The 12,809-nt window shown below is 37.5% G+C and overlaps 1 long non-coding RNA gene across 1 annotated transcript in view; it reads right to left on the bottom strand.

The window, feature by feature from the left end:
• Window positions 1-2,007: 2,007 nt before the first annotated feature.
• LOC131233446 (uncharacterized) overlaps window positions 2,008-12,809 on the bottom strand; it is a 38,230-nt gene continuing 27,428 nt past the window's right edge. Inside the window, exon 3 of the long non-coding RNA XR_009165247.1 lies at window positions 2,008-2,032. This is a non-coding gene — a long non-coding RNA (uncharacterized LOC131233446). The remainder of the gene's footprint in view (window positions 2,033-12,809) is intronic.

The raw sequence follows: 12,809 nt of genomic DNA, 5'->3' as shown, positions 1-12,809 counted from the left end.
ATGGCAAATGTCATAACTATGGCAAACTTGGACATTATGCAAATGAATGTAGGTTCAAAAAGAAGAATGCAAACAATCAATTCAAGAAAAATGGAAATTGCTACAACTATGGAAATCCTGGACATCATATTAAAACCTGCAGGCTTAAGAAAAATAAAGATAAGCCGCAGGCTAATCTTAAAGAAACTGGCAATGAGTCAACATGGTAGTAGCTATGGTGTCAGAAGTCTTCCTTATAAACAACTTAGAGAGGGTACTAGATACTGGTGCAACTAGGCACGTGTGTAAGGATCGTAGCATGTTTACCTCCTACCAAGTATCAAGAGATGATGAACAGGTGTTCATGGGTAATGCTAAAACATCTCCAGTTGTAGGAAAAGGGAAAGTACTTCTGAAACTCACTTCTGGAAAGACTGTTATTGAATGATGTCTTACATATGCCTAACATTAGAAGAAACTTGGTCCCTGGTTCACTCCTCAATAAGGCTAGTGTCAAGTTAGTACACTATAAAAATATAGCTATTAGGGGCATTTTTAGCACAGGTAGCCACAACAAACTGCCACTGTAGATGAAATGAGGGGCGTTTTTATGTGGCCTCTCGTGTACAAAACGGGCCATCGTCGCTGCTTTGAAATAAAAAATAAAATAAAATAAAATAAAATCCAAATTAAAGCCCTATCCCGTGCGACACCCTATCCCCTAATATCCAAAACATGCACCTATCCCAAATCCATCGTGCCTCTTCTTCTCTCACCTCTTTTCTACCAAAACCCATCTCCCCTCTTCTCTCCTTCCTGCAATATCCTACTGAAAGTCTCTCTCTCTCTCTCTCTCTCTCTCTCTCTCTCTCTCTCTCTCTCTCTCTCCAACGTCTCTCGATCTCCATTTTCCACTCCGGCCTCTCTTGATCTGGCTTCCATTTCCATTGTTGGTTGAAGACGTTGATCTCTCGGCTGTTGCCGTCCTTCTCGCCGGAACACACCACAGTTCGAGAAGGCCCGCAAGAGGAAGTACGCTGATCTCTCGGCCGTGCCCTCCTCGTCGTAATACACCTCTCTCTCTCTCTACATCGCCTAATCCACGGAAGCCATTGCTTGAGAAGCCTTAGCTGCTACTATCTCAACCATTGGAGTTGTCAACAGAGTACCGATACGTTGCTCTGTTTTTTTTCCACCATTTGATCTGTATCTATGCTTTGGAATATATGGATAGGATTTCTTCTTCTTCTTCTTTTATTTATTTATTTATTTGATGGGTCCTTTGAATTTTCTGTCTTGAGAAATGGGTTCTTGCCATTTTGATTTTTGGGTCTGTTTTTTACTTGATTTTTTAAGAAGATCCAGTCCATTCCTTTCATTTTACTGCATATATGGCATGTGTTTGATAAACCGAACTGTTGGTTTATTGTAGACAAATGTGAATGGATCATAGGCTGAAAATTACACTGACCACACAATTCTAACCATGTGAAAAAGTAGTGTATAAAATCACTAAACTGTAGTTAGTGGCTAGGATTATCTGATCAGGATGATGATTGGTAAATGGTCGATTGGTGGACCTTAAGATGAATGAATGGCTCAGATTATCAATACATGTGCCAAATATATGTAGGTGGATTGGGTCTTTTCCCTTCATTGAATATGCTATCTATTACTACTGTGACACAAGCACCACTGCGATGATAGAAAACCAAAAAACGAGAATGATGATTAGATTAAACGCAAATTCAATCATAGAAAACTGTGAAACAGTTTATACATCAATTATGCCACTGAGATCTACAAAAGCACATGCATATGAACTAATAATTACAGGACAGGCACTAAACCACACCATTCTCTAAAGAAAACTATTTATAGAATTGTATGGAGGGGCACTAAACCACACCATACTTCATAGTGAGTTGCCTTTAAAATCCACATAAATAAGAACTAAATTGAGAAACATACATGCATGATCAGAGCATTGTAAGCTTCTCATCCTTGCTCAAGTTGATTGTATTGAATTTTTTCCAATTGCTCAACCAGCAATCTTTACCCAAAACAGAATAACATGTCAATGTCAATAGACTCTTCCCCCATCCAAAGACTCGTATGCATTTACATTTGAAGCATTCCACACACAAAAAACATGGGACACCCCAAAAGAACAAGCCGATCCAACCATCGTAGAGGCCACCAAGTGAATTTGGAGGTTTTGCAATGGTTCTTCATTATTTTCTAAGCTGCAGCTATATTTGCAAAGAGCATCCATAGTGGCAGGATCAAATGCAAAGGTCACAACTCATACGAGATATCACAGAAAAAAAACAAATCTCTAAAATTTGGTCCCCTTCAAAATAAAGTCAAATCCTGGGTTGTGAGGCAAGAACTATGCTTCCAATTCATCGTTATAAAATTGAACAGTTAATGAGATTAATATAATTTAATGAGTTCTTGAAATTAAACTGAAATAAGGATGAATTGCTAAAGAGAAAACCTCTGTAACCATAGGTTTCTTAAAGAAAACCAGTTAAACCAGCTTTCTAAAATATAAGTCTCAAACATTCACCAGAAATAACAACTGATTCCCTGGTCACAGTTTTCTAAAATTAAGAGGATAAGACAGCTCTTTAAGAAGCACACGATGAAAACCAGCTTGCTCATATGCTATAAACTCAGATGAGAAGTACCTCCAAGATCTTGTGAATTAGGGATAAAATATCTCGAGGGAGTAGACCAAAAAGGAACAAGACTCATTGGGTGCTCATCTAGCATTTCATAAGAAGAATCTCACCAAATGAATTGCTTTCAAGGTTTGGTTGCTGAGGAGATGGTCCAGCATTCAAGCTTTGGAGGCCAGAACCCAGTCCAAAACCAAATGGTGAATTAACTGCTTGGAAACCACCAATGCTCTCATATAGCCTTCTCATGCCAGCAATTTCCCCTGCACAATTGGACTTATCAGCTACACTAAGCATGTCAGTGGAGAGCACTTCCAGGAAAAACACTTCTGTTACCCTTAAGCTTGTTCCTGAAGCTGCTATAACTACAGGAACATTTTCTGTTCAAATGCCTGTCCCACCATCATTTTTCCCAATAGAAAGGCGTATCTCAGGTAAAACAGAAACAACCTCTGTTTTATTCTATGCTGTCTGCCACCTTACAAAAGTTCTCCTGAATAAAAATAAATAAATGAAACAATTGGAAACATGGAAGTGCTTAGTCCAAAAAAGCACACTATATTAAATCAATGGAAGGAAATATACACCAAATAAACCTTAAAGCCTATGCACTGAGAATTATAAAGTGAGTTAGACATATTTCCTTTGCACCATAACTGGTCCTAAACCTTAGTTCAACTCAACAATTAACTAATTCTCACCAATGTCAACTCGACAAGCAACACATAAATTCTAACTACATACTGTCCAACTAAAGGGGAAAATATTTCAAAATATAAATCCCACGTCTAAAACACAAGCAAAATTTGTCAGCACAATAAGTAATGACACAGAGATTCAGGTCCAATATAATAGCATTGTTCATGGTAGTGGCAACCAAATTCTTACACACTTTAGAACAGATCTATTTAGAAACATGGAGTTACCTCTTTTAATTAAAAAAACTGAACCTTTCGTATAGAATGAACATCAACTAATGAAGCAATAAATTTCCCCATAAAATCAGCAAAAAAAAAAAAGGAAAAGATATTAAAATATGGAATTGAGAACAACATCCAAAGTGTTGATATATGATGGGAGCCATCATGGATGTACCACAGCTCCCAAATTGGAAGATCCAGTCCAATTGATGGCCAGCAAATGGACAGTTAAGAAAGAAAATATAGCAATGGTCCACATTCAACCCAGAAGGCCAAAGACTCAATGGCTAGAATCTTCCTTTCTGGGGCATTTTTGGTTCGTGGCCACCATTCATATCTACAGTTTCAATCATTGAACCATGGTCCCAACTTTTACAAACTGAAAACCCCAACGCGCCATAGAAACTATCCGTCTGAGCATTATATGATACCTTCTAACAAGGACACTACTTTACTAAAGAATTATGTGCTAGTGTAGTCAACGTGGACACTACTGTAGGCAAAAAACTAATATTACTTTTTCATTTGTGTCATGGGTCATGCCGGATTCCTCGGTCAGACCTTAATCCTCTGTGCAACTGGACATAGTTGTGATCCAAACCATTAAAATAATGATAGAAACTGTGGATGGTCCATCATATCAATGTCTAAAATATGCCTATCCTTACAAAAACTGGGACAGTCTAGATGGTGTGGCATGCATGTGTTCTACAAAGTGTAAAGGAGCTGCATACAACGAACAAATACCCATCATACAGAGGCCAGATAGATCCAACGGATCTGATTTTACCTATTACTCCTTATCTAAGTTAGGGTCCAGAAATTGAGGCAGTCAATATGGTGTGCTTGCATGTGTGTCAAATACAATATGGACATAGTAATTGATCTAGCAGCATCAACCGTTTACTATAAATACCCATATTCATCGTGAGTTTGTAACAAACCATAAGCAACAACAACCATGGCCATACGTAAATCTCTCTCCCTTGCTTTTATCCTCTTTTTCCTACCCTTTCTTTCTTCCCATGCAACAATATCATCTGCAACGGCAGGAGAGGCTCTCCTAAAATGGAAAGCCAGCCTATTGCCATCACAAGCTCTCTACTCATGGTCACTTCCTGCTACTAATGTTACCACCAAAATGAATACTGATTCATGCAGTTCGCGAGGAATAAAACCAGAAGATCTTAAAATTTTAAAAGAAAAGCTTCAGCAGGAGGTAATTTTCTCAGGCACCACAATTGATTTTAGGTTCATATTCCTTTACATGCCTTTCTATCTTCTTTTACACTTGATTTATGCTTCCTGATTTATTTTTTCTCTAGCATTTATCCGAAGTCTTGGCACCTTAAATTTTTCAATATTGTTATTGTTGGAAAAAAGATGGAATGAGGAGCAGATATGAAAGAGACAAAGCCTATTTAACTTGGACACATCGATGATGGACATGCATACACACACATATCGAATGGTTATCATCATCAAACCAAAATACTTCTTTGAAATCTTAAGCAAGTCATGGTGGGAACAACATGAAATCATGCCTAAAACCTCTAAATTCATGTGGTGGGCCTACTTGAGTATTGGAATGGTCTGATTTTTTGTGTCCTTTCATCCTGGTAGTGTGTGCCCGATGAATGTGTTGGATGGTATAAAAACATTTTGTGGCTCAAGAGTTTTGGAATGGCCTGATTTTTTTTTCGTCCCTTACATCTTCATGTATCATACAATTTATCATGCAATGCCAAGACTATTTTCAGTTTGTAGAAGTGGGGCCCATCATATAGTGTCTGAATCATTGAGATTTGGGGCCCTACTATAGCAAATATCTCCAGTTTCTATTTCCACATTTATTTATTGCTTTACATATAGGCTTTAGTTCAAAATTAAATTTTTTTAGTTGTTAAGTAATAAGAATTCATGTTTAAAAATATAATTGTTAATTAAACTTGCTTAATTATATTTTTATTGCTTCATTTCTAGTGTGTTAGATGATGAATATACTTGTAATTGATAATAGAAATAAACAACTTACAATACACACACACACACACACACACACACACACACACACACACACACATATATATATATATATATATATATATATATATATGTTATCCCTGGAGGATTTATTTTTTAGGGGGACATGTTATTATTGTAGCCTATGGTATGGTGCCCCAGTCTTGTATGTTACTAGTATGTAGTAGATAGTACTAGGTTAATTATTTCAATTCTACATGTGCAAATTTTGAAATTCATTTCTTCAGTTTAAACACATTCTGTTATTAGTTAGGTAAATGATGAATATTTGTTGTGATTGATTATGGAATTGGAATTTTTTAATAATAGGATAATCAGTTGCCCATTTGAGAGTTTTATGTGGCCAAGCATAGATATAGTGTGCTTTTGGATGCATAGAAATTCTCAAATTGTCCCATGTATAGACAGTTCAAGGTTGATAGATTAAAATGCTTCGGTTCCATTATTTAAATACACATGCTTGTTCTGGGTTGTATCTGTCCATTTCTCTCTAGTTACGTTTCTTACATTTATTTATAATATCAAATATCCTCACAATGTGTGGATAATTGGCATAGGAATCAAATGCAAGATCAACGTATTTGGAGAGACATGGGGAGATGCTGCCAGAATTTCGGTGTGCGCATTTAAATGGGAACTTGAAAGCATTAAAATCTATCTGGTCTTAGATGGGTGGCTGATTGAGTCAGTTAGTTGGATATACCATTAATGATTCTTTAAGATGCCTAAATCATTGTCATTTGGGGATAGATTGTTAGTGATAAGTATGTAGGTAGGTATCTCGTTTGTCACAGAGAATCCTGTTGAAAAAAAAAATTGTCATGTAACTTGGCTTCCTTTGCTAAATGAACGGATGATAATGGGGCTTGTTTAAATTATATTAGGAAGCTTTGTCAGGCCTAAAGCGTATTTTCACTAACCCGTTCGAGTGGCTAAGGATGATACTTATGGATAAGGGTTAGATTCATCTGCCAAGGTACCCATTTAGAAACTTTTCATTTTAGTTGTTGTGGCTTAGTGGTCAAGATGCATTCTTTTGACATATCCTCCAATTTCATTAGATGATTTAGGGTGAGCCACGCATACTTAAATGGAGTTGCAAAATTCACAGATTTTGCATTTACAAATGCAAATAATAAAGGGAGGATCCGATGTCCATGTAAGAACTGTAACAATAACTTCCGGGTGTCTCAAGAAGTAGCATATGATCATATCGTGTGTGATGGATTTAATACAGGTTACACCTATTGGCGTTTCCATGGGAAAGTTACGTCTTCTTCCATGCCAGCCACCACAAATGTCGTAGGTGATAATCCAGATCCACACGATGATATGCATGGATTGTTACATGATGTGTTAGGTATTTCAAATCTAAATGGTGAAGAGAGTGATGCAGGCCACATGCCATACGAACCTACATAGGGGCAGAATACTAAAGCACAACAATTTTTCAAATTGGTAGAAGATGCTAATCTGGAATTGTACCCAGGTTGCAAGAAATTAACTAAGCTTTCTTTTATTGTGAAACTATATCACATAAAGTGCCTTGGTGGATGGAGTGATAAATCATTCACCATGTCACTCAAATTGTTGAAGGAGGCTCTTCCCGAAGGTGAAATGTTGCCAAAGTCTTTCTATGAAACCAAGAAGATCATTAGGGAGTTGGGCCTTAAATATAAGAATATTGATGCATGTCTCAATGATTGTATGTTGTACTGGAAGGAGGCCATCAATGAGCAATCATGTGCTATATGTGGTACTTCCAGATGGAAAATGCTTGAACATTGGTCAGATGATGAGGGATCTTCTTCATCTGCAAAGGATCGAAAAATTCCAGCTAAGATATTGCATCATTTTCCCTTGAAACCAAGGCTTCAAAGGTTGTTTATGTCATCAAAAACAACTTCCTCTATGAAATGGCATGAAGTAGGATGCACCGACAATGGAATATTAAGGCATCTTACTGATTCCCCAGCGTGGAAAACTTTTGACCACAACCACCCAAGCTTTTATTCGGATGGTCGTAATGTTAGACTTGGGTTAGCAGCTGACGGTTTCAATCCATTCATGACAATGAGTATTGCTCACAACACATGGCCTGTTATTCTAATACCATATAACTTGCCACCATGGATGTGTATGAAGCAACCTAATCTCATGTTGTCCTTACTTATTCCTGGCCCTTATGGAGCCGGTAATGACATTGACGTGTATATGCAACTTTTGATAGATGAGTTGAAGGAATTGTAGGAGGTTGGCGCAAACACTTATGATGCCTCAAGCAATGAGACGTTTCGATTGCATCCAGCATTGTTGTGGACTATCAATGACTTCCCTGCATATGCAAACTTGTCTAGATGGAGCACTAAAGGACATCTCGCTTGTCCTTGTTGTAATAAGGACACTTCGTTTAAATGGTTAAAACATGGTCGAAAGTTTTTTTATATGGGTCATCGTTGATTTTTAGAATATGATCATAGGTTTAGAACTAATAGCAGATCCTTTGATGGCATGGAAGAATTTAGCGAGGCACCAACTCTACTATTTGGTTCTGATGTGTTGGCCCAGTTGCAGGGAATTAATGTCACCTTTGGGAAGAAGACTGTAGGCAGTCATGGGCATAAGAGAACGAGAAGACAATGAGAAAGAAAGATATAACTGGAAAAAGAAGAGAATTTTCTTTGATTTGGCGTATTGGGAGCATAATCTATTGCGTCATAATCTGGACGTGATGCATATTGAAAAGAATGTATGTGACAATGTGCTTGGGACGATGTTGAATAATTCAGGGAAAATGAAGGATAGTGTAAAGGCACGTCTTGACCTACAAGATATGGGTATAAGACAAACATTACACCCAAAGTAGCTTTCATCTAACAAGACATATTTGCCACCCGCATGCTTTACTATGTCACCAAGTGAGAATGATGATTTTTGCAAAATCTTAAAGCGGGTGAAAGTTCCAGATGGTTATGAAGCCAATATTTCACATTGTGTGCATCTCAAAGAGCACAAAATTTCAAGACTCAAGAGCCACGACTGTCATATTATGATGTAGCAACTACTTCCAATTGCAATACGAACAACATTGTCGAAGAGCATAGCCTCAGTCTTACTTGAATTGAGCGGTTTCTTTAGAGAATTATGTTCCAAAGTTGGTCGAGTAAGAGACTTTGACCGATTGGAATCTTGAATTGTGTTAACACTTTATCATTTAGAAAAGATATTTCCACCAGCTTTTTTTGATATTATGGTGCATTTGACCATTCATTTAGCAGGCGAGGCAAAAATAGCTGGACCGGTACAATATCGATGGATGTACCCCATTGAGAGGTGCGTGTTAATGTTTAGAAATTAAAATTATTTGCCATGTTATGCTAGTCATGCTAATCGACCATATATTTCTAAACTTTTTAATATTGGTGATCACAGATATCTGCTCACATTAAAGTCATATGCGCGTAATAGAAGTCGGCCCGAGGGATCAATTACGGAAGGGTACTTGGCGGAAGAATGCTTAACATTCTGCTCAAGGTACTTGCATGGTATAGAGATAAGGTTTAATCGACCAATACGAAATGATGACTATGGTAACACTGTTATACAAGAATAATCCTCTATTTTCCCATGAGTAAGTCATGCATTAGGGAAGTCTCAGGATTGTGTACTAGATAAAGTTACATTTGCATAGGCACATCGATGTCCTATTTAACTGCCATGAACTTAACCCATTTCTTGAGTAAGCCAACTATAGGACTTAATTTATACATAGATAAATTTACTCATTTTTTATTTTTTTATTTTTCTAAAACTAATGACTTTTATAGAGAACATATGAATGTCGTTAAGCAGATGAATCGTCGTGCATAGCCAAGGGACATAGAACATATTCACAATGATACATTTTATAAATGGTTTAGTGATCGTGTAAGTAGTCAATTTGATAAGTTTAAGGACATGTGCATGTTTTTTTATTTTTTATTATTCAAACATGAGCTTTTAAATGAATATTTTCAGTATCTAAATAGGTTGAACAGTTGCGCCATGAAAGGAATGAGTGGGTTTCAGAAGACCTTAGATGGCTAGCTCGGGGTCCTATTATGGCAAGAAGATATAAGGGTTTTATTATAAACAGCTTCAGATTTCACACCAAAGATCATGAGAAAAAAGAAACTCAACATAGTGGAGTTGTTGTGACTGCAAAGACATCAAGCTTCGCAAGTGTCAATGATAGAAATCCTATTATAAGAGATGTAACATACTATGGTGTATTGACGGACATCATGGAACTGGAATATTGTGGTACTCGGAAAGTTGTATTATTTAGGTGTGATTGGGTTGATGTTCTATCTTAAGGCAGGGGTGTTAAGAAGGATGGCTTGGGATTCACGCTTGTGAATTTGAAACGATTATGCCATATAGGTCAACAATTGTCTGATGAACCATTTGTGTTCGCATCTCAAGCTAAGCAGGTGTTTTACGTACAAGACCTCATCAAGAAGGATTGGCATGTTGTAATGAGGACGAAACCTAGAGACTTATTTGAGATGCATGGGCAAGAGTCTACAAATGATGATGATACATTCTTAGGCATGTCGCCCTCCGATGATCAATGTTTGGAGGACCCGAGTGATGACACTGTTAGCTGATAAAGGATAGATGTCGATGGTACAACAATCGTCACATATTTACCACCCACCCAGCCAATGGTAGAAGAACAAATAGATGATACTGAGTTATCTGATCCCATTGGAGATGACATTTTGTACAATAATTGATTTCTTAAGTACCATGTTTTCCTAATGTATGAAATAGAAATTAAAATGTCTTTTTTGATATGGTTCTGTTATTTATTTATTCAAAATTGAATCGTCTTATCAACATGCATCTGTTCACTAATGTAACTCAGGTTCTTCTTAAAATATGAAACATGCTCGTTCTAAGCGACGGCTAGGCGACCGATAAGCCTTATGACTGGTGGAATCAATCAGCCTCAGCTACCCAAGACTGATGTGGGTCCCTCCTAGCCTTAGTTGCCCCAACCTATAGCGGGTCCCTCCCAGCATCAGCCTTCCCCGGCTACATCGGGTCCAGTCTAGCCTTTGTTGCCCGAGTCTACAGCGGGTCCTTCCCAGCCCCAGCTTCCCCTGCCTATGGCGGGTCCCTCCCAAAGTTTGCCACAAGATCCACACCAGGCAGTTGATTCATTAGAGGATGCTTCCAGTGGTATGTTATGCATTGGTTATAATATCCTTAAAATTTTAATGTATTTTTTGCTAATGAACTATACAAGTCTGCATATTATTTATGTGCATTTTTTTCAATAGATTTGACATTCACGAAGAGAAGGAGTCAAGGCCTCACACGATGCCATCAAGTTTGGAACATGCGTGAAGGGCAACGCATTTTTATTACCACCAACAATCTAGGGCAGCCCATTAATGAAAATGTTAGCAAGCTGACAAACTTTTTGGTGACAATAGCACGTAATAGGGATTACGCACCCCTTACATATTCTAATTGGAGGGCAATGCCAAATGAGAAGAAGGATGATATGTACGAATTTGTAATGGTAATGGTGATTTGTTTTATGTATTTTATTATTTATTTTTTGTTCATTATGTGATTGTCTACTTTGTTCATGTGATGCAGTCCAAGTTTCAGTTTGATAAAGAGATTAAATCTTAGGTGTTGATGTCAATTGGTAAAAAATGAAGGGATTGAAAGTGCGAACTGAAGAAATTCCATTACTCACCTCATGATAATGATGAGGCACGGCTGGCAGACCTCAATGAGAGTGTCCATATGGATTAGTGGAAGGTCCTCATTGAGTTTTGGAACTCTGAAGAGGGAAAGATATGTGATGAGTAGCTACTAAATCCTTCACGTTATGAAATTACACAACTGTCTTTTATTGAAATTTCATAAATTACTCTGTTGATGTGTCATATTTTAGGCCCGTAATAAGATAAATACGAGAAATCGGAGAAAACAACGTATCGACCACGCTGCAAGCACGAAGAGCTTTGCGCGAATACATGATGAAGAGGTAATTTTTTATTAATCACCTGATAATTTGAGGTCAATATATTTCTGATATATAACTTATTTAAATAATGATAGCGAAAGAAGTGGACCAGTGGGGAGGATTTGACCCGAGTAGATATGTTCTTGTTGACACATATACGCAAGAATGGGATGCCTGTGGATGAGGCCTCATCAAGAGCAATGGTATGTATATGTATCTTCTTATTTTGTTTAATCTTTTAGCATTATACAATCTAAATTGGTGATTTTTAATTGTAGGAACAATTAAATTAACGAACTTTGCAGCAACCAGAGGCTTCACAGAACAGCACTGCGAGGAAAGATATACTCGAAAGTCATGGGTGACGAACAACATGGTCGTGTCCATACTTACGGGTTAGGTCCCTCTCCTTCTGATATATGGGGCACAACATCTCACAGTATCCAGTCCCAAGGGATGGCCTCCAATGCTCAGAAGAGAGATGAACAATATAAGGGATTGCATGCTGAAATATCTTCCCTAAGAGAAACTATGGCTGATAGAGATGCTCAAATATCTTCACTAAGAGAAACTATGACAACATTTATGGCTGCCATAACGAATCCAAGCATTAATCTAGCTACATTATTAGGTGTTTCAGCTAATCCCAACTTGAACCAACCCTCCTCATCATCAAGCCACTTGGTTCCAACCCCTTGGGTAATTATAATATATACATGTATATTTTTACGTGTAATATATTTTCAATTACACATAGTTCGAGCTGTATATGATGATTGGCATTAATTTATCATTTATAGAGAGACTTGGCGAATAAGAGAATTCTACGAGTTGCACTAATGTGACTCAAGTTCTTCTTAAGAGTATTGTAAGGCCTGGGGATACTGTAGCTAAAGTGTCACACCCCATACTCGAAAACCGGGCTCACAAAATTTTCAATCACCAAATCTGGTACCAACAGCTTCTGTAGTACCCTATTCTTGGCTCCAAGCATGCATACGCTAGATTCCGATCCTGGGATCCTACAAGGAGGATTTTCCAACGTACATTTATCTCAAAGAAGCATAACCACAAGTTTACCCAAATCATAAAGGCAACATTATCATCACATATCCACTAACATAAACATTTGAATACAGTACTGAAAGGGAAATA

The sequence above is a fragment of the Magnolia sinica genome, chromosome 18, assembly GCF_029962835.1.
Source record: "Magnolia sinica isolate HGM2019 chromosome 18, MsV1, whole genome shotgun sequence".
NCBI classification, from domain to species: domain Eukaryota; kingdom Viridiplantae; phylum Streptophyta; class Magnoliopsida; order Magnoliales; family Magnoliaceae; genus Magnolia; species Magnolia sinica.
This window is presented reverse-complemented; position numbering and strand designations above follow the sequence as displayed.